Source organism: Culex pipiens, chromosome 1 (assembly GCF_016801865.2).
Source record: "Culex pipiens pallens isolate TS chromosome 1, TS_CPP_V2, whole genome shotgun sequence".
Classification (NCBI taxonomy): Eukaryota; Metazoa; Arthropoda; class Insecta; order Diptera; family Culicidae; genus Culex; species Culex pipiens.
Genome location: NC_068937.1, coordinates 21,067,387 through 21,086,005, shown reverse-complemented (window position 1 = coordinate 21,086,005; position 18,619 = coordinate 21,067,387). Strand labels below are relative to the sequence as shown.

General features: G+C 35.1%; 1 protein-coding gene across 3 annotated transcripts in view; it reads right to left on the bottom strand.

The window, feature by feature from the left end:
* LOC120420252 (Ca(2+)/calmodulin-responsive adenylate cyclase) overlaps positions 1-18,619 on the bottom strand; it is a 74,094-nt gene that overhangs the window by 50,860 nt on the left and 4,615 nt on the right. For all 3 annotated transcript variants that reach the window (XM_052706802.1, XM_052706803.1, XM_052706800.1), the window contains one exon: positions 15,351-15,777. The gene's annotated coding sequence lies outside the window, so the exon portion shown is untranslated. The remainder of the gene's footprint in view (positions 1-15,350; positions 15,778-18,619) is intronic.

The window sequence follows — 18,619 nt, the reverse complement described above, 5'->3', positions numbered from 1 at the left end:
GCCTAGACCTCGGCAAATTACCAATATTTGTCAGTTTTGTGGCGAGCTGGCAGCACTGGTGTCAATTTTGAAAAGTGGGTCATTTGAATTTTATGCTCAATTAAAACTCTCTTTAAATAAAAAAATTAAAATTTATTTATGTTTTTTTTAATTCATTTGCTAAGTGTCACATTTCCCCTTAACCGTGTCTCCTTAACGATCTCCCGGGCACGCTCTCAATCATGTAGCGATCCCCCACTTTGCATAAGTCGCATCAGATTACCGAGATCAACGAAGAAGAGTGCAATAAAATTGCGGGATGGCGCGCGCCCTCTGTGCATCTAATCCGACGACGACGCCTGACACTTGATTCCCGGCCTGTCACTAATTAAGTCAACATTTGTACAGGCATATAGAGATGCAAACCAGCCGCCACTTAGTAGGCCATGCAATTTGCTTTGAAGGGAGCAGAGTGCATTGACCTTGCAGGGTTATTTTTAAGGTTAGGCCCTTGTAGCAATAAGTAGTTGGACTCAAAATTTTGGTACACTGTTTTTTCAGTGTTTACAAATTTTATAAATTTCACAATTGTTACAAATTTTAATTTTTTTTTATAAATTTTAAAATATTAAAATTTTTAAAAACAAATTTAACAAATTTAACAAATTTAACAAATTTAACAAATCTAACAAATTTAACAAATTTAACAAATTTAACAAATTTAACAAATTTAACAAATTTAACAAATTTAACAAATTTAACAAATTTAACAAATTTAACAAATTTAACAAATTTAACAAATTTAACAAATTTTACAAATTTAACAAATTTAACAAATTTAACAAATTTAACAAATTTAACAAATTTAACTAAACTTAACAAATTTAACAAATTTAACAAATTTAACAAATTTAACAAATTTAACAAATTTTACAAATTTAACAAAATTTAACAAATTTAACAAATTTAACAAATTTAACAAATTTAACAAATTTAACAAATTTAACAAATTTAACAAATTAAACAAATTTAACAAATTTAACAAATTTAACAAATTTAACAAATTTAACAAATTTAACAAATTTAACAAATTTAACAAATTTAACAAATTTAAAAAATTTAACAAATTTAACAAATTTAACAAATTTAACAAATTTAACAGATTTAACAAATTTAACAAATTTAACAAATTTAACAAATTTAACAAATTTAACAAATTTAACAAATTTTACAAATTTAACAAATTTAACAAATTTAACAAATTTAACAAATTTAACAAATTTAACAAATTTAACAAATTTAACAAATTTAACAAATTTAACAAATTTAACAAATTTAACAAATTTAACAAATTTAACAAATTTAACAAATTTAACAAATTTAACAAATTTAACAAATTTAACAAATTTAACAAATTTAAAAAATTTAACAAATTTAACAAATTTAACAAATTTAACAAATTTTACAATTTTGACAAATTTTACAATTTTGACAATTTCTACAAATTTAAAATTTTTACAAATTTTACAAGTTTTACAAATTTTAAAAATTTTACAAATTTTAAATTTTTTTAAAAATTAAAAAAAAATTAAAATTTAACAAATTTTATAAATTTTACAAATTTTACAAGTTTTACAAATTTAAAAATTTTACAAATTTTAAATTTTTTTAAAAATTTAAAATTTTTAAAATTTAACAAATTTAACAATTTTTTCAAGTTTTACAAATTTTACAAATTTTACAAATTTTACAAATTTTACAAATTTTACAAATTTTACAAATTTTACAAATTTTACAAATTTTACAAATTTTACAAATTTTACAAATTTTACAAATTTTACAAATTTTACAAATTTTACAAAATTTAAAAATTTTGCAAATTTTACAAAATTTACAAATTATACAAATTTTTCAAATTTTACAAATTTTAAAAAATTTACAAATTTTAAAAATTTTAAAAATTTTACAAATTTTACAAATTTTACAAATTTTACAAATTTTACAAATATTACAAATTTAGAATTTTGTTTTTGATTTTTTTTTGTGTTTTTGATATTTTTTAGAAAGTTATCTGCAATATCAACCTGTGATCGATGCAGATTAGTCACAGCTTACTTCGTCACTCGCCAGCCCCAGTGACAGTAAACAAATAAAATTTATTTGATGAAAAACATTTATTTACATTCAACGCTGCCTACCCGAGCGCCTGGATCAAATCGAGAAGAAAAATACACCTCAAACTCCCGCAACGGAACCATCGGAACCGGGACTTTTGTAGGTTATGGAAAGTTTCTTGGAAGTATCCGTCTTCACGGCGCGGCGGCGGCTTCACTTTGACAACCAACTTTATGGCTTGGAAACTGTTTTTCTTTCGACTGGGATAATAAAAACAACTTTTCCCTTTCTTTGTTTGGCTTGTTTTGTGTAACGAATCAATTCCGTCTGGCAACACTGCCCCCTGGCTGTCAAGTCCCATGTGTGGTGGAAAAACTCTATTATGGTCCCGAAAGTTTTCTCCAATCCCTCTCTATTGTTTACATAATTAAAGCCGGGCCTCACCTTATGCAAGAGTGCCTGCTTTTGCCCTGTTTTCGGATCGATTCCGGGGCAAACAGAACAGAAAAGGTCCTCTCTTGACGGAGTCTAGTAGGCGCGGTTTTCCGCAAGGATCCACGTTCGCCTACTTTGCTTACATTACGTGAAGTTGTGTGTGCACCTCATACATAAGTTCTGACATTGACAGCGCGCGCCACCCACAGCGACCCTCAGCTTGTCAATGGCGTCGGCGACGCCACTTCGCATTTTCCGGCGGCCGAAAGTACGCCGCAATCCGGAGCTGGAACCGTCAAATCCGGACTTGTCACTCGCAATCGGTGAGCAAACAGGGAGATTGCCGGATAACCGCCGAAAACAGTGTTTTCCGGGGGAGATTTGTGCGAAAAATCCAAATTGGCAAAATGGCGCCGTCAAGGGTGAATGACAGCTCAAGGCACGGTGACATTAACATGCATCACAGTAAGCCGCGACGCGGCTCTGTCGTATCAACCGTAATTACGCGCGTAACGAAGAAAGAGGTGTAAACATTGACTCTTTTGTGCCCTAAATTGAGCGTTTTTCGCCACAATGGCGTCCTTTTGCTCTGGCGTGACGGCTGTCGCAGCACCTGTCAGGTGTTTGTGTCTTTTTTCGGCACACAAATTGCACAAAAGTCCTTAGAAAAGCCGAAGCCGCCGCCGCCGCCGCAAATTGACACATCAAAGGCTGTCAAACGGGGCCTGCTTTGATCTGAGTTCCGAAAACCCGTTCGCCGGATGCCCAAATTTGACGAGTTGTCGGCGGCGGCGGCAGTGTCTATCGAATTTATCGACTCAATTAGCTAGTTTTGACGTGTGTTCGGTTCGGACTGGTAAATGAGATCGAAATCGAGCGGCCCAAATATGAGCATCTCCCCGATATAACATCTAATCTAAACAAGAAATGCAGGCCCAAGAAGAAAGAGTGCGGCCGCCGAGAAAGACGATGACCACGCGCCCTTTGAGACGTGTTGAGTTGCCCCTTAAACGTCCTAAGGGAAATTTTGACAGCTCTGTTTGTCGTTGCTAGCTGCCAAATGTCAAGTTTCAATTTGATTTGTAAAACAAAACAAACATTATTTGTTTACATTTTTAGAATAAAACAATTCAAATATTCTGGCAGCACTGTTTTCGCCATTTTTTGACAGATGTTGAATGTCAATCTCTAATGTCATGTTATACCTAATTTGTAAAATATGTAAATTTGTAAAATTTGTAAAATTTGTAAAATTTGTAAAATTTGTAAAATTTGTAAAATTTGTAAAATTTGTAAAATTTGTAAAATTTGTAAAATTTGTAAAATTTGTAAAATTTGTAAAATTTGTAAAATTTGTAAAATTTGTAAAATTTGTAAAATTTGTAAAATTTGTAAAATTTGTGAAATTTGTAAAATTTGTAAAATTTGTAAAATTTGTAAAATTTGTAAAATTTGTAAAATTTGTAAAATTTGTAAAATTTGTAAAATTTGTAAAATTTGTAAAATTTGTAAAATTTGTAAAATTTGTAAAATTTGTGAAATTTGTAAAATTTGTAAAATTTGTAAAATTTGTAAAATTTGTACAATTTGTAAAATTTGTAAAATTTCAAAAATGTTGTTAAATTTGTTAAATTTGTAGAATTTGTAAATTTTTTAGAATTTGTTAAATTTGTAGAATTTGTAAATTTTGTAGAATTTATAAAATTTGTATAATTTGTAAAATTGTCAAATTTGAGCGAATTTTACTCAGAACTCAGTGATAAGTGAGTGAAATTCCCCAAATCTGAGAGAAATTTACCCAAATTTGACGAATGCCCCGTTTACTCATTTCTATGTAGGTTCGGTTTTGACAAAAACTGAGTTTAAAATGAGGGTAGTGTTACCAACCTGTCAAACTTCTTTCTTAAAATTATACCGTTCCTAACCCCACTTTGCCGACTCGGTGACCAACTTGCAAGCGCCGTTATCCGATGCCCATAGCGGCCGTAACAAAACAATCAATATGGCGACGGCGACGCTACTTTCTAGGTTAGGAACCGCCAACTTGGACCAAACCAATCCACGAAGAAGCGGCGCGTGGGTTGCTATGTCTCTCGTCGATATATTTTGTTTATGGAAATATGATAATCAAGTCCACACCGTCTTCGCCGCCAACTTGGACGTGTGTGTGTGCCGTCTTCAAACCTTTCAAAAGGACGTAACCTTAGAGAGGTTCGGAAGGGGCGCGACCGCGGATGACGGACCGTGACGAAACGCTCCAGGCTCCAGACGGAAACTCGTGGTGAAGAAACAGTCAAGTGAATAATTTATAATGAGTTTCGGGCTGTGCGGTTTGTCGAGACGAGAAAAGTGAGGAGAGAAAAAATATTCCTGACGGCAAGCGGTCCATGACTAATTAGCGCAAGGAGAGGTATTTTTATTTCGTAAATTTCTTTATTATTCTGGATGGAGCAGCAGCCCGGAGGGAAGTTTTCGCTGTCGGTGGAGATTTGAAACATTTTTTTCGGGAGTGAAAACAAGTGAAAATAATTACTTTTGCTTTTAGCAATTCCAATTAAGAGTGTACTTTGACAGTTCTATCAGCGCGCTACACGCCAACGAGATTCAACTCAGTTTTGAGTACAATGGGCAAAGATTACATTCTTATCAAAAGCAACTAAGAATGCAATCGTTTCTTCCACTTACATTGACCTAAAAGACAAACAATCACCCTGATTCAACCGCATCGCAACTAGAACAGCCCGTTTGTTTACAACCCTTGCGTCGTCGCGGCGTCCACTTGTTTGTTTTGATAGTTTTTCACGGCCCACTTTACAGCAGCAAACTGCAGCTCGTCGTCCCCAGCAATTTGAGTCACTCTTTTTCAAGTGGTTCGGAAGCCATTAAAGCTGGCGTACCGGATCGCCTACTGCGACGATTGAAATCTACTGGAATTTGACGGTAGCGGCGGCAGCATGCGGCCATATTTATTATTTATGAACGCCATGCACGAACATGCCGCTGCCACATTTGTAAACAAATAGAAACACGCACACACACACACACACACACACACACACACACACACACACACACACACACACACACACACACACACACACACACACACACACACACGTGAACCGAACTGAAGTTATGATTTTGGCTTCCGGCCGCGTTCCCCAAACATTATCGGATGCTAATGTATACACAGAATCGTTTAAGGGGAAATGGCTTGCTTCGATGGAGCTTGACACCTTTAAAAGATAAGATTGAGGGAGTTCTGACGTTTCGTCAAAATCGAACCTACTCAGAAATGAGTAAATGAGACATCTGTCAGATTTGAGTGAATTTCAGTTTTCGTTTAATCGTAGGTTCGATGCTGACGAAAACTGAGTGATTTGAAATGAGAGTGTGAGCAGTGATGCCAGACTAGTCAACACGAGTTCTATCAAGAGTTCCCAACTTGGCAACAACACTGACAGCTAAGCAGTGCTGCCAAATTGATTTTGCGAGGAAAGACTAAAATTTGTAAATTGTTGAATTTTTGTTATTTTTGTATTTTTTTGTATTTTTGTAATTTCTGTAATGTTTGTACTTTTTGCAATTTTTGCATTTTTTGTATTTTTTGTAATTTTTGTAATTTTTGTATTTTTTGTAATTTTTGTAATTTTTGTAATTTTTGTAATTTTTGTAATTTTTGTAATTTTTGTAATTTTTGTAATTTTTGTAATTTTTGTAATTTTTGTAATTTTTGTAATTTTTGTAACTTTTGTAATTTTTGTAATTTTTGTAATTTTTGTAATTTTTGTAATTTTTGTAATTTTTGTAATTTTTGTAATTTTTGTAATTTTTGTAATTTTTGTAATTTTTGTAATTTTTGTAATTTTTGTAATTTTTGTAGTTTTTGTAATTTTTGTAATTTTTGTAATTTTTGTTATTTTTGTAATTTTTGTTATTTTTGTAATTTTTGTAATTTTTGTAATTTTTGTAATTTTTGTAATTTTTGTAATTTTTGTAATTTTTGTAATTTTTGTAATTTTTGTAATTTTTGTAATTTTTGTAATTTTTGTATTTTTTGTAATTTCCGTAATGTGATTTTTGTAACTGTTGCCAACTTTTTTGCACTATTTTCGAGCTAAATTTGACAGATAGAAGTGTTGCCGAATCGATAAAAGAGGGGTGATTCAAACTACTGAAACAAAAAGCTGCCAAATAAGTCAACAAAAATTGACCACTCTTTGACGAGTTTCCAACTCCCCAACATTGTTCTAGAACTGACAGCTGAGCAGTGCTGCCAACCCCTTTCACCGAGGGGCACTTCAACCCAAAGGTCTTCAAGCTGGTCGCCGACCTGTCACAAGGCCCTTCAGAACCTCGGGCCAGGATTGGAATTCCCCAGCGCAGGCTCTCCGTTGATTAAATTCGCCCGGCGTGGCCTTGCTCGACAATAACAAAGCCTACTCTGCCTTGCAGACCTTGCCTGGAATGCGTATCGGACGTCGATGACGCCCCGAGGGGTCAATCAAAGGCGGCCGATCGATGCACTGTATCGGTGGAACTCGCGAGAGTGACAAGTCAATCAATAACTCAATCTTGCGCTGCTCCTTTTGGAAGTCCCGAGCCCGGCCGCCATTGTTGTTGTTGTTGCTGGTGTGCGAACAAAAGCGCGACAAGGTGGTTATTGAAATTGATTGTTCAACTTGTCAACGTGCCAAAGGCGTGCGCGAGCAAGCGAGCTTGGGTTGCTGTGATCGTGAGAAATGGTTGGAAGTTTGTTTTTAATATTCTGGCAGTGTGGCGGAATCGCTGGACGTCACCCTTGGCGAAATTGTGCCCAGATCGACTGCCAGTTGCTCTTTTTGTACAATTTGCCTTGTCAAAATTCACCTAAAATCTCAAAAACAACTTTGATAACAAAACATGATAAGGTGACAGTTGGAGGTAAACAATGTTTGTTTTGATTCACCGATCGTTTGTTTTACGACGCAAAACTCAGGACGCAACAAAAGTAATGTCTTTTCGTAATTGTTTTCGCGACAAATCCGGCCTTGCCATAATAATTTATGGCACAATGGCGCGACCACATTCCCGGCCGGCCGGAACCGCACCTTAATGAAGCCGTTAAGGGGGGACTTTCCTCGCTGTCATTCCCCGCCGCCATTATGGCGGCGCAACTGTCAGTCCAGTTTCAATTAATTCACTCGAGGACGAAGTTTTTATTTCTGGAACGCATCGTCATCGGAGGAGGCGGCGGCGCCTTCGGCGCAAAACTTTTCTCATATAAAAATGCCGACACCAGTCGTAGTTGGCTGGGAAGATTTTTTCCTCTTATGCAATTATGCAAGCAACAGGGTCTCGCCAGTGGTGCCAGTTTATCGATGTAATGAGCATAAAGCCAAAGTGCTGTCAGAGCGCGATGCGTGCCATAAAGCTCGCCATAAAGTTTATGACATGTCGTCAATTTGGCGGAACGATTCAATCAAAAGATCGAAAATACTTGTTGACTTGACTGCAGTGTTGGCAACATTGCCTGAAATTATTTCAAAAACAAACTTGCAAAACAATGAAAACTGGACAAACAAACGTTTCATCCTGTAAACGTCAAAATCAATCAAATTTCCCCAAATCCAATCTCACTCAGAAATGTGTTCAGAAGCAAATTACAAAATTGGGTAAATTTTACTCAAATTATACAACCTGATTAAATTGTTGACAAATCTGACATTTGCCGCAAATACCCATTTCGGAGTTTGTTCATTATACGAAAATGGAGTAATTCTACTTGAACGTGTAAACAACTGTCAAATTTGACAACAAAAAACGCCCAACAGGGTTGCCAGTTCCAACAACAATAAAACAATTACCGGCAAGAAGATAACGCAAACAAGCGATTAAGCCGGCCACTAATTCACGATGCAAACATAAACAATCACCGGTCCCCGGTTAAAAGATAAGACAAAAGTCGAGTCAAGCGAAAAAAAAGACCGAAAGATAATCTGATTGCCACGGCTATTATGGACGGAAAACGGTGGCGCGCGTCGCCCATTTTTTTGTCTGTGTACGTGAAACCCTTAATTAGTGTATTAGTATGCTTTACAACGGGGGGCGAGCAATTCAGAAGAAAGCGATCATCTCGCGATAAGATAAAGCGAAGGCGGAAGAAATTTGCTTTACGACCCCCTCCCCTCCGCTCTTCTTTTTGACAGTTGTGTCACGGCAGGCTTTGATTTACTGCGGCGTTATCGATTGAGAGTTTTATTTTTAGGGGCTTGCTTTGATAACGGGCTCGTTATGGGCTTTGACATCGATCAACTGTGACATTTCACACTTCATAATAAAAGGGTTAAAGATAAAGTGTAAACAAACATGATTTCACACTTTTTTTTCCACTGAATGCAACGATTAAGTCATAATTCTCGGATTATGACTCGCGAGGGGGTCGCCACTTCTGACATCATGGTGGAAGGGGGAAATTTACACCAAGTGCAAACTATTTCCATCGTTTTCTTGCCTTCTCCAGAAGAGTCCCCCAGGCAAAAGGGATTAAAGTAGGTCAGTTTAGTAACAATGGAAGTTTGCAGACAATCGCTGCGACTTTTTCAAATGTTGCGCTAGATATAAACAACTGTAACAAAGCCTACTGCATGGTCTCCGACCAAAAAAAAGGATTGTCCAACCCGTAAAAAGCATTGATTTCCCTGCTCACCAGACGGCAAAAATCGAAAAACATCAACAAAACAAAATCTCATCCTAACCTCACTTCCCGGCTTTACACCGTTTCCACGTTTCAAGCGGAACAATTTGAACGGGCCAAAATTGAAATGTAAACAACTAGTTGATGTTTCATCTCTGTCCCATTTGAATTGTTTTGCCAGCATTTTTCGTTCCTATTTTGGGCATTGAAAAGACACAACAACACCAAAAACATGGTTGGCATATGTGTAACCATGTTTTTGTTGCATACAATCAGGGGTGGGAGGACAGCCAAAAATGCCACCACCCGGAACACGGTTCTTGCCGAGAGGGTGACCTTTCGGAATAGCAGCGCGTCGACTATTTTCAGCGTGCTGTGTTGTTTGTTTTGACAGGTGATTGAATTCTTTTTAAATGTTTTTTTTTTGTTTACGTTGTTGATTGTCGGCTGAATTCAGCTTGCTAATCAATAGCATTGATTGTTTAGTGTGACAATTAGCTGATTGTTTCACGATTTCAGTGTCTTTCAACAGTTTATGAAAGGTGCAGATGGAAATGAACCCATTTTTGGGTAACACTCTTTCAAAAAAGCTTTCTAGTCAGAAATTTACCAACACATTCAAAGTATGTTTACATGGCAGCTGCGGGTTTGTTTGCATCAGATTTGCTATCTCTTTCAAGCATTTTTTGTCGGGCGACTTCTAGCTGGTTTTGCTTGACTGACCGCCCGACGAGCTCGATCATTGTTTGCATCAAGACACTGTGATGAGGAGTTCGTCATTTTAGGGTTAAATTATATTTTTTTTGTTATTGCCAAAATCGACTGTCGACTGTCAGGATTGGGTTATTTTTACTTACTTTATTCTAGATAATTTTTCATTTCTGAGTTCCATTTTATAAAACCTAAGAAATTTTGGTAGCGCGTGCAACATCTTGTCGCTTTGACAGCTGTGACGCGTACACTCTTCTCAAAACATACCCAAAGTTGAGTTCAATCAAGCTTTAAATCCCTCTCCGGATCTCTTTCAAGTGTCTCACGTAATTACACTCTAAATTACCCGGCCAACGCCGTCAAAAGGTTAATTAAAATGTTCTCTCCATCGGCAAACAAGACTCTCAAACAATTCCCTTGTCTCATTTCTTGCACGATAAATTAAACCTGTGCGTCAGCCGCAGCCAGAACCCATGGCTGCGCAATCTCTTACCGCCGGGTTCACTTCACTATCACCATTGGCGAAATCTTAAGGTGTGACGTCAACTAGAATTTGCTTCCCCAAAAGGGTGGAGATGGTGGGGTGAAAACATTACAAGACCACCCGCAACTCCCAGCACACACACACAGAGGGGGGAAAGTTCTGGGAAAGTGCAAAAAACTTTCATCTTACTCTCTCTCGAAAGCTCGTTCGTGTTCAGAGTTTCGTCGTTTGACCTTTTGCCGGTAGGAAAAACACCGTCTGCGTTGTTATTTATGCTTGCTCGGGGAAATCTCAGGCACGATTGTGGAATAAATAGTGATTTTATTTGATAAATGGGTAAGGAAACAAATTAAATCGAACCAAGACTTTTAAACGTGTACAAATTTAACGATTAAAAAAACAATAAACAAAATTACTCATACTTGCCTTACTCAAAAATGAGTAAATAATTCCAAGGTCGAATTTGGGCAATCTAGAATCATAATTGATATTAAAATTGGTTAAATGTAGTAAAATGTTTAAAAATGTTGTAAAATGTTGTAAATAGTTGTAAGATGTTGCAAAATAATGTAAAATGTTGTAAAATATTATAAAATGTTGAAAAATTTGTAAAAATTGAAAAAAATGAAATTTTAAAATTTGTAAAATGATGTAAAATGTTGTAAAATGTTCTAAAATGTTTAAAATGTTGTAAAATGTTGTAAAAAGATGTAAAATGTTGTAAAATGTTGTAAAATTGGTGAAATCTGTAAAAAATTAAAAAAAATGTAAAATGTTGTAAATTATTGTAAATTATTGTAAAATGTTTTAAAATGTTGTAAAATGTTGTAAAATGTTGTAAAAAGAAGTAAAGTTGTAAAATGTTGTAAAATAATGTAAAATGTTGTAAAATGATGTAAATTATTGTAAAATGTTGTAAAATGTTGTAAAATGTTAAAAAATGTTGTGAAATGTTCAAAAATGTTGTAATATGTTCAAAAATGTTGTAAAATGTTGTAAAATGTTGTAAAATAATGTAAAATGTTGTAAAATGTTTTAAAATGTTGTAAAATGTTGTATTATGTTGTAAAATGTTGTAAAATGTTGTAAAATGTTGTAAAATGTTGTAAAATGTTGTAAAATGTTGTAAAATGTTGTAAAATGTTGTAAAATGTTGTAAAATGTTGTAAAATGTTGTAAAATGTTGTAAAATGTTGTAAAATGTTGTAAAATGTTGTAAAATGTTGTAAAATGTTGTAAAATGTTGTAAAATGTTGTAAAATGTTGTAAAATGTTGTTAAATGTTGTAAATTGTAGTAAAATGTTGTAAAATGTTGTAAAATTTGTAAAATTTGTAAAATTTGTAAAATTTGTAAAATTTGTAAAATTTGTAAAATTTGTAAAATTTGTAAAATTTGTAAAATTTGTAAAATTTGTAAAATTTGTAAAATTTGTAAAATTTGTAAAATTTGTAAAATTTGTAAAATTTGTAAAATTTGTAAAATTTGTAAAATTTGTAAAATTTGTAAAATTTGTAAAATTTGTAAAATTTGTAAAATTTGTAAAATTTGTAAAATTTGTAAAATTTGTAAAATTTGTAAAATTTGTAAAATTTGTAAAATTTGTAAAATTTGTAAAATTTGTAAAATTTGTAAAATTTGTAAAATTTGTAAAATTTGTAAAATTTGTAAAATTTGTAAAATTTGTAAAATTTGTAAAATTTGTAAAATTTGTAAAATTTGTAAAATTTGTAAAATTTGTAAAATTTGTAAAATTTGTAAAATTTGTAAAATTTGTAAAATTTGTAAAATTTGTAAAATTTGTAAAATTTGTAAAATTTGTAAAATTTGTAAAATTTGTAAAATTTGTAAAATTTGTAAAATTTGTAAAATTTGTAAAATTTGTAAAATTTGTAAAATTGTAAAATTTGTAAAATTTGTAAAATTTGTAAAATTTGTAAAATTTGTAAAATTTGTAAAATTTGTAAAATTTGTAAAATTTGTAAAATTTGTAAAATTTGTAAAATTTGTAAAATTTGTAAAATTTGTAAAATTTGTAAAATTTGTAAAATTTGTAAAATTTGTAAAATTTGTAAAATTTGTAAAATTTGTAAAATTTGTAAATTTGTAAAATTTGTAAAATTTGTAAAATTTGTAAAATTTGTAAAATTTGTAAAATTTGTAAAATTTGTAAAATTTGTAAAATTTGTAAAATTTGTAAAATTTGTAAAATTTGTAAAATTTGTAAAATTTGTAAAATTTGTAAAATTTGTAAAATTTGTAAAATTTGTAAATTTGTAAAATTTGTAAAATTTGTAAAATTTGTAAATTTGTAAAATTTGTAAAATTTGTAAAATTTGTAAAATTTGTAAAATTTGTAAAATTTGTAAAATTTGTAAAATTTGTAAAATTTGTAAAATTTGTAAAATTTGTAAAATTTGTAAAATTTGTAAAATTTGTAAAATTTGTAAAATTTGTAAATTTGTAAAATTTGTAAAATTTGTAAAATTTGTAAAATTTGTAAAATTTGTAAATTTGTAAAATTTGTAAAATTTGTAAAATTTGTAAAATTTGTAAAATTTGTAAAATTTGTAAAATTTGTAAAATTTGTAAAATTTGTAAAATTTGTAAAATTTGTAAAATTTGTAAAATTTGTAAAATTTGTAAAATTTGTAAAATTTGTAAAATTTGTAAAATTTGTAAAATTTGTAAAATTTGTAAAATTTGTAAAATTTGTAAAATTTGTAAAATTTGTAAAATTTGCAAAATTTGTAAAATTTGTAAAATTTGCAAAATTTGTAAAATTTGTAAAATTTGTAAAATTTGTAAAATTTGTAAAATTTGCTTAATAAATTTGACAGCACATTCGATTAAAATTTACACAAGTTTATCAAAATAATCAAACCGAACAGTTGACGTTTAGACTTAAAACCTGAATCAACAAATGAATTCATACACGGCAACCATTGTTCACCGCGAAATGGGTTGTAATTTAGCGAGATTTTTCTCACGCCCATAAAAAACGTCCCATAAAAGTGAGCGCGATCTTATCCGCGTGTGGACCTTGTGCGAGGACGGAAAGCCGGAACTCACTTTGAAACGTCAAAAAGTTACCCCTTTCAAAAATAGAACCAAACTTCGATGCGTTGAATATTCATGGTGCACGATGTCGTGCAACATAATATTAAAAATAGTCATCACCAGGCCTACCTAGGTTGGTTCTGAACTGGAGTTCATCATCAACTGAAGAATGCAAATGCATGTTTCACCTTTTTTTCCTCCAGGAAAAGCTCACTCGAGCGTGACTACAGCGCCGACTGGCGGGTGTTTGGATGACTAAACTTTGACAGCTGAGCAAACTCAAAATCATTCAGATTTATTGAAAACCGAATTTACTCAAAAATGAGTAAGAGAGGAAAATGTCTAATTTGTGTACAAGTTTCTCAAATTTGACATTTGCCTTACTTACTCATTTTTGAGTATGTTCGACTTTTAAGAAATCCGAGTCAGCTGTCAAACTGACATTTCCCAAAACTGTCACCCGACACAGTGTTGCCAGCTGACACAGGGAGTGCAGTGTGCATCGTGCATGTGCGCGGTGACACACGACAATGTGCCGGTAATAAGCCCAGCCTACTACGATGAAGAGCGTTGCAGGGAAAAACGTGGCCCCGTGTGGAAAATCGCGTTTGCGTGCAAGTTTGTTGTCGATTTTTTTTCCTCCGTTCCCTGCAAACCTGGTCGCTATAATTAGATGGTCGACCGATTGACGGACGAGCGAACGAGTTGGAGCCTTAATCTTTGGAGCATGGCAAATGTGGCCTCCCGCGCGCTCGTGCGGGCACGTTTATCCTGGCTTTACTGGTTTGATGACTAATGAGTGTGTGCGTGGGCTTAATTAGATTTGACAGGTGGCTGAAGCAGAAGGAGCTAATCAGTTGGTTAGGTTGTCAAATTAGGAATAGTTTCTACTCAGTTTGACGCTGCTTTTGTTTTTTAAATGTATTTGGTCGATTCTCTTTTCACTCATTTCAGGGGTCAAAATGATTCAAACGCGGGTAAAAAAAGTGTTGACAAAATTTGAGTAAAAATTACTCTAACTTGAATTAATTGAAATGTGCGTGAATTTGACAGTATATTAAAATGATACAAATAATCAGGTTTACTCTAAAATAAGTTCGAAACCGAATGTCAGGTTTGAATAAATTTTACGCAAAATGCAACGAAATTCGAATGAAATTGATCCAGATTTGTTGACATGACATCTAAAATAAGTTCGAAACCGAATGTCAGGTTTGAATAAATTTTACGCAAAATGCAACGAAATTCGAATGAAATTGATCCAGATTTGTTGACATGATCAAATGACATCCAAGTAGACATGTCAAACAGTAAAAATGAACACAAATCTTCCAACGCCGTAAATGTCCCGCCAACTGCGCTCGCCCAGACGTAAACATAAACTTTCAAGTGTTGTTTTATTAGCCATACACAAATTTGTTATGAAATGTTCCATAATCCTCTCGGAGCGCTACTACTCCCTGGCAATGTTATTGTTTCGAACCAATCATTTTACGATTCCGAGCAACATATGTGCTTGATCCAATTTACAACCCCACTAAATCCCAGAACCAATTATAAAACCATCTCAAATTTTCGGGGGTAGAGGGGCTGAGTCATAAATTACGTCACACAGAGTCGCGTTTTAAAGTCGCCGAAATCGGCGACATGTGACAATGTTTTGAAAACAGTTTTTTTCTTTGTGACGTTTAAAAATAAATCGCAACCTCCGTTCGCTGGTGAGGCGCGAAAAATTTACAATGCTCGCCAAAGTTACGTCAGGTTTTGTGTTTTTGCGCGAAAAATAAAGAAGGAAGATGATTAGCGATGACAGTTGCGGTTACGGCAGGGTTGCCAGTTCGGTTGTTTTTTTTCTTAATATTAATGTAGTTCAAAATGAAACTGCGCTTACCTTTTCCGTGCAATAATCCCTCGGCCTACTGCGTCTCAGCTTACAATTCCACAAAATAAACCCCTTTTTTGACAGGTTGTCACAATCCCAACACACACACTCGTAAACAATCACGAATCTTCAATCAACGCTCGACATTGCACTCTCTCTTCCGTCTTCCTCTGATCTTCTCGTCACACCTCTTTGAGCTGCTTTCTTTGATCGTGCACACCTTCCGTTTCTTACAGAACCTTGCCCCCCTCTTCGTTTCTTCCCTCAACACTTCCCACTGACGTCGGATTGGTTATTGAACTTTAAACTTTCTTCCTGGCTTCTCTACTTGTCGTAGTCGTCTCCGGCGTTGTCGCCGCAGTAGCAAGCCATGAGAGCCCGATTCTTCACCGCAACGGCTTACTTGGATTTGCAGCAGTCGGTTTGGAAGTTCTGTCTGCAAAGGAGAAAAAAAAAACGATGGAGTTGGATAAAGTCAGAAATGGCAAGAAGAGGACACATTTTCCACCGTCATTGTTGCGGTTTTTCGCAAGTCTGACCTTTTTGTTTGAAAGCGGAAGGGGGGAATTGCGGGAAGCATTCACAGTTTGTACCCCCGGACGTGTCTACTCGGTTTGGAGAAATAAACAAAATTGGAAAATTCTCTTTGCTCGTGCCAGACACATTTTCTAGATTGAGGGCTGGCAATCGTAAAAAAAGAAGAGACAACATTCCACTTTATCCGACTTTTATTGCGTTTTCCGGGGATTAAGGAACGCCCCTCGGTTGCCGAGATTCCGTCCCTGCGTTTGACAGCTGCTTACCGTGAGCGTTGCTCACCTTGGTCGACCAAGGCTAACCGTTTCGAGAGGTGGGCGACCTGTCAAAAGCACTTTAACAAATTTGAGTTTTTGTTACAGCTATGCAACCGTCGGAAGTGTGTTGTCAGCAAAGTTTACATTTTCAAGCTGATTAAAAACTTTTCCCCCTGTCCCAGCTCTCGATTCCCGTCCAGGGCAAATGACCTTGCGACGCTGTTTTTGCCCGCCTGGTCGGGCGCTGAAATTCGACTTCATAACCTCACTTTCCTCCTCCTGCGCCCTCGTGCAGTCGAAAATAGGGAAGTCACTCGTCGAAATCAATGAACTTTCCAAAAGTACTCGTGCTTCTGTATTTGTGCACATACAGCATCCCACTGCGTTGACAATCGTTCCGTCCTACAGCGCAAAACACGTGTCAGACGAAAACAAAGCAGGCGTCGGCGAAGCCGAAGAGGGAGGGTCGGAAATCGGGATTTGTTGCACCTGAGTGACACGTTCAAAAGGTTGCTTTGTTTTCGGGGTTATGTTTTGATTGGAAAGCGAGGGATGAAAGTTTTTGTGAACGGGTAAACAATAACAAAGATTACAATTTTGTCACTAGAGCAAGTAGGGTGGATTGTTTGTTTACATCAAATGTTACGCTCTCTTGAAAAGATGCTTTCCTTGATTGTAATCTGCCCGGAGCGTTTTAACCTCACTTTTCTTTACCTTCAACAAACGTCAAACCCACGTCAATAAAAAAAATTGCGGATATTTTCGGAAGAGATCCTCCCACAAATTGGTATGAGTTTGACGTATTCTGTGGGTGAAGAGGCGTTGGGTTGAAACACTTTGAGGGAAATACAAAACAAATTTACGAGCAAAACTTCCCGCAATGGAATACCACCATCAGAATCCGTCAAAACTGAGCATAATCTGACGCAATGGTTTGTTTGTCACATTTCGATGAATTTTACTCAAATTTGATCGCACGTTCAAAATCAATCAGTTTTCGTCTAAATCTTGCTTAGTTCTACTTGTGTCAGATTTAAGTGAATTTCACCAAGAATTCAACGAAAATTGAGAAAAATTCACTCAAATCGTCCGAATGCACATTGACTCTTTTTTGGGTAGGTTCGTTTTTTGATGAAAACTTATTGAATTTAAATCAGCGTGTACTGTATAATTAGTTTGACAGTTCTTTACACTGAGGAAAGTCAGCACGTTACTTCCAATGATAATTCTTCACAATCCTTTCAATTTCATAAAACCTTTTCCCTGATTTGTTTACATTTCTCGCAGAGAAGAAGTCCCCTTTCCTATAATCAAATCAATTATTCTGGTCGGCCAAAGGTTCATTATCTTTCCAAATGAACCACGACGGTGGCGCGTTGGAACTGGTCCGGAAAAAACCCCTGGTGAAAAAAGGGGGAAAGCCACTTTTCTGCACGTGAATCTGAAAAGGGACCAATTGGACCGATAAAGTCGACCAGCTCCAATCAGTGGCCGTGTCCCACGCATAAATTTCGGCCATCTTTTTTTTAATCTTATTTTTTCAATCTGTGTGTGAGACCAAAAGGGGAAAAAATCAAGTGCAGAAAAGCATTTTTCGAGCGGAAAGATATGCGGAAATTGAGTTTCGGCTAATGAAGCTGAAAAAACGCTGCGAAAAGGAAACATTTCAAAAGGGCGAAACTGAATATTTAACCAGCAATTTGTCGCCACCGAGTGGGTAACCAAGGCTTTCATTTGTCTTGGCACGGTCGTAAAAAAGCGCCAACAACTTTTACGAGTGTCATTTTGGCGAAGAAAAAAAAACAATAATAAAAAACAATATCGCGGTAGGCCACGCCACGCCAAACTCGGAATAAAATATGCAAACGCCAAACTTACGCAACGCCTACTGTGTCAGATACTTTTTTTCTGTTCGTTACTTTCTGTATTTTTTTTTTTTTTTTTTTTGCGAGGGCGTTATTCGGTGACAGTTTCGGTCGCCCCCCCCCTCGGTAAGTTCTTGAAAGATGGCGCGCATAAACTGTCACTTTTTATCGCGTGCGCGCACCATTCTTCTTTGTTGCCACGCTGATCTCTTTTTTTGTTAAGCCCTTTTTTGCGACCGGTGTTGACAGTGTCAGTGTGTGCGCACACACAAGCACAAAACATTTCGTCGCAATGTCGCGCGACAATGAATTAAGGCGGACGGGTTTAAAAATAAATCGCATTAAATCGGCACCGTAGGACGAAATTGGGTTCAATTGAGGAAAAAAGAGAGAGAGGAAAGAGAAAGAGAATGACAGGAGGGTTTGGGGGAGGGGAGGGGGTGTGAATTGCTGTTGGGAAAGGAATTTGGTCGCGTGCAAGAGCAAGTGGATCATAGCAGGCTGATGACAGCACGTTCGGTGAATGAAGAAGAAGGCTTGGCGTATGAACCGTCATCGCGGCGTTTGTTGTTTTTGTTTGTCAACATGGTGCATTGCGATTGGAGATTAACGATTGTCT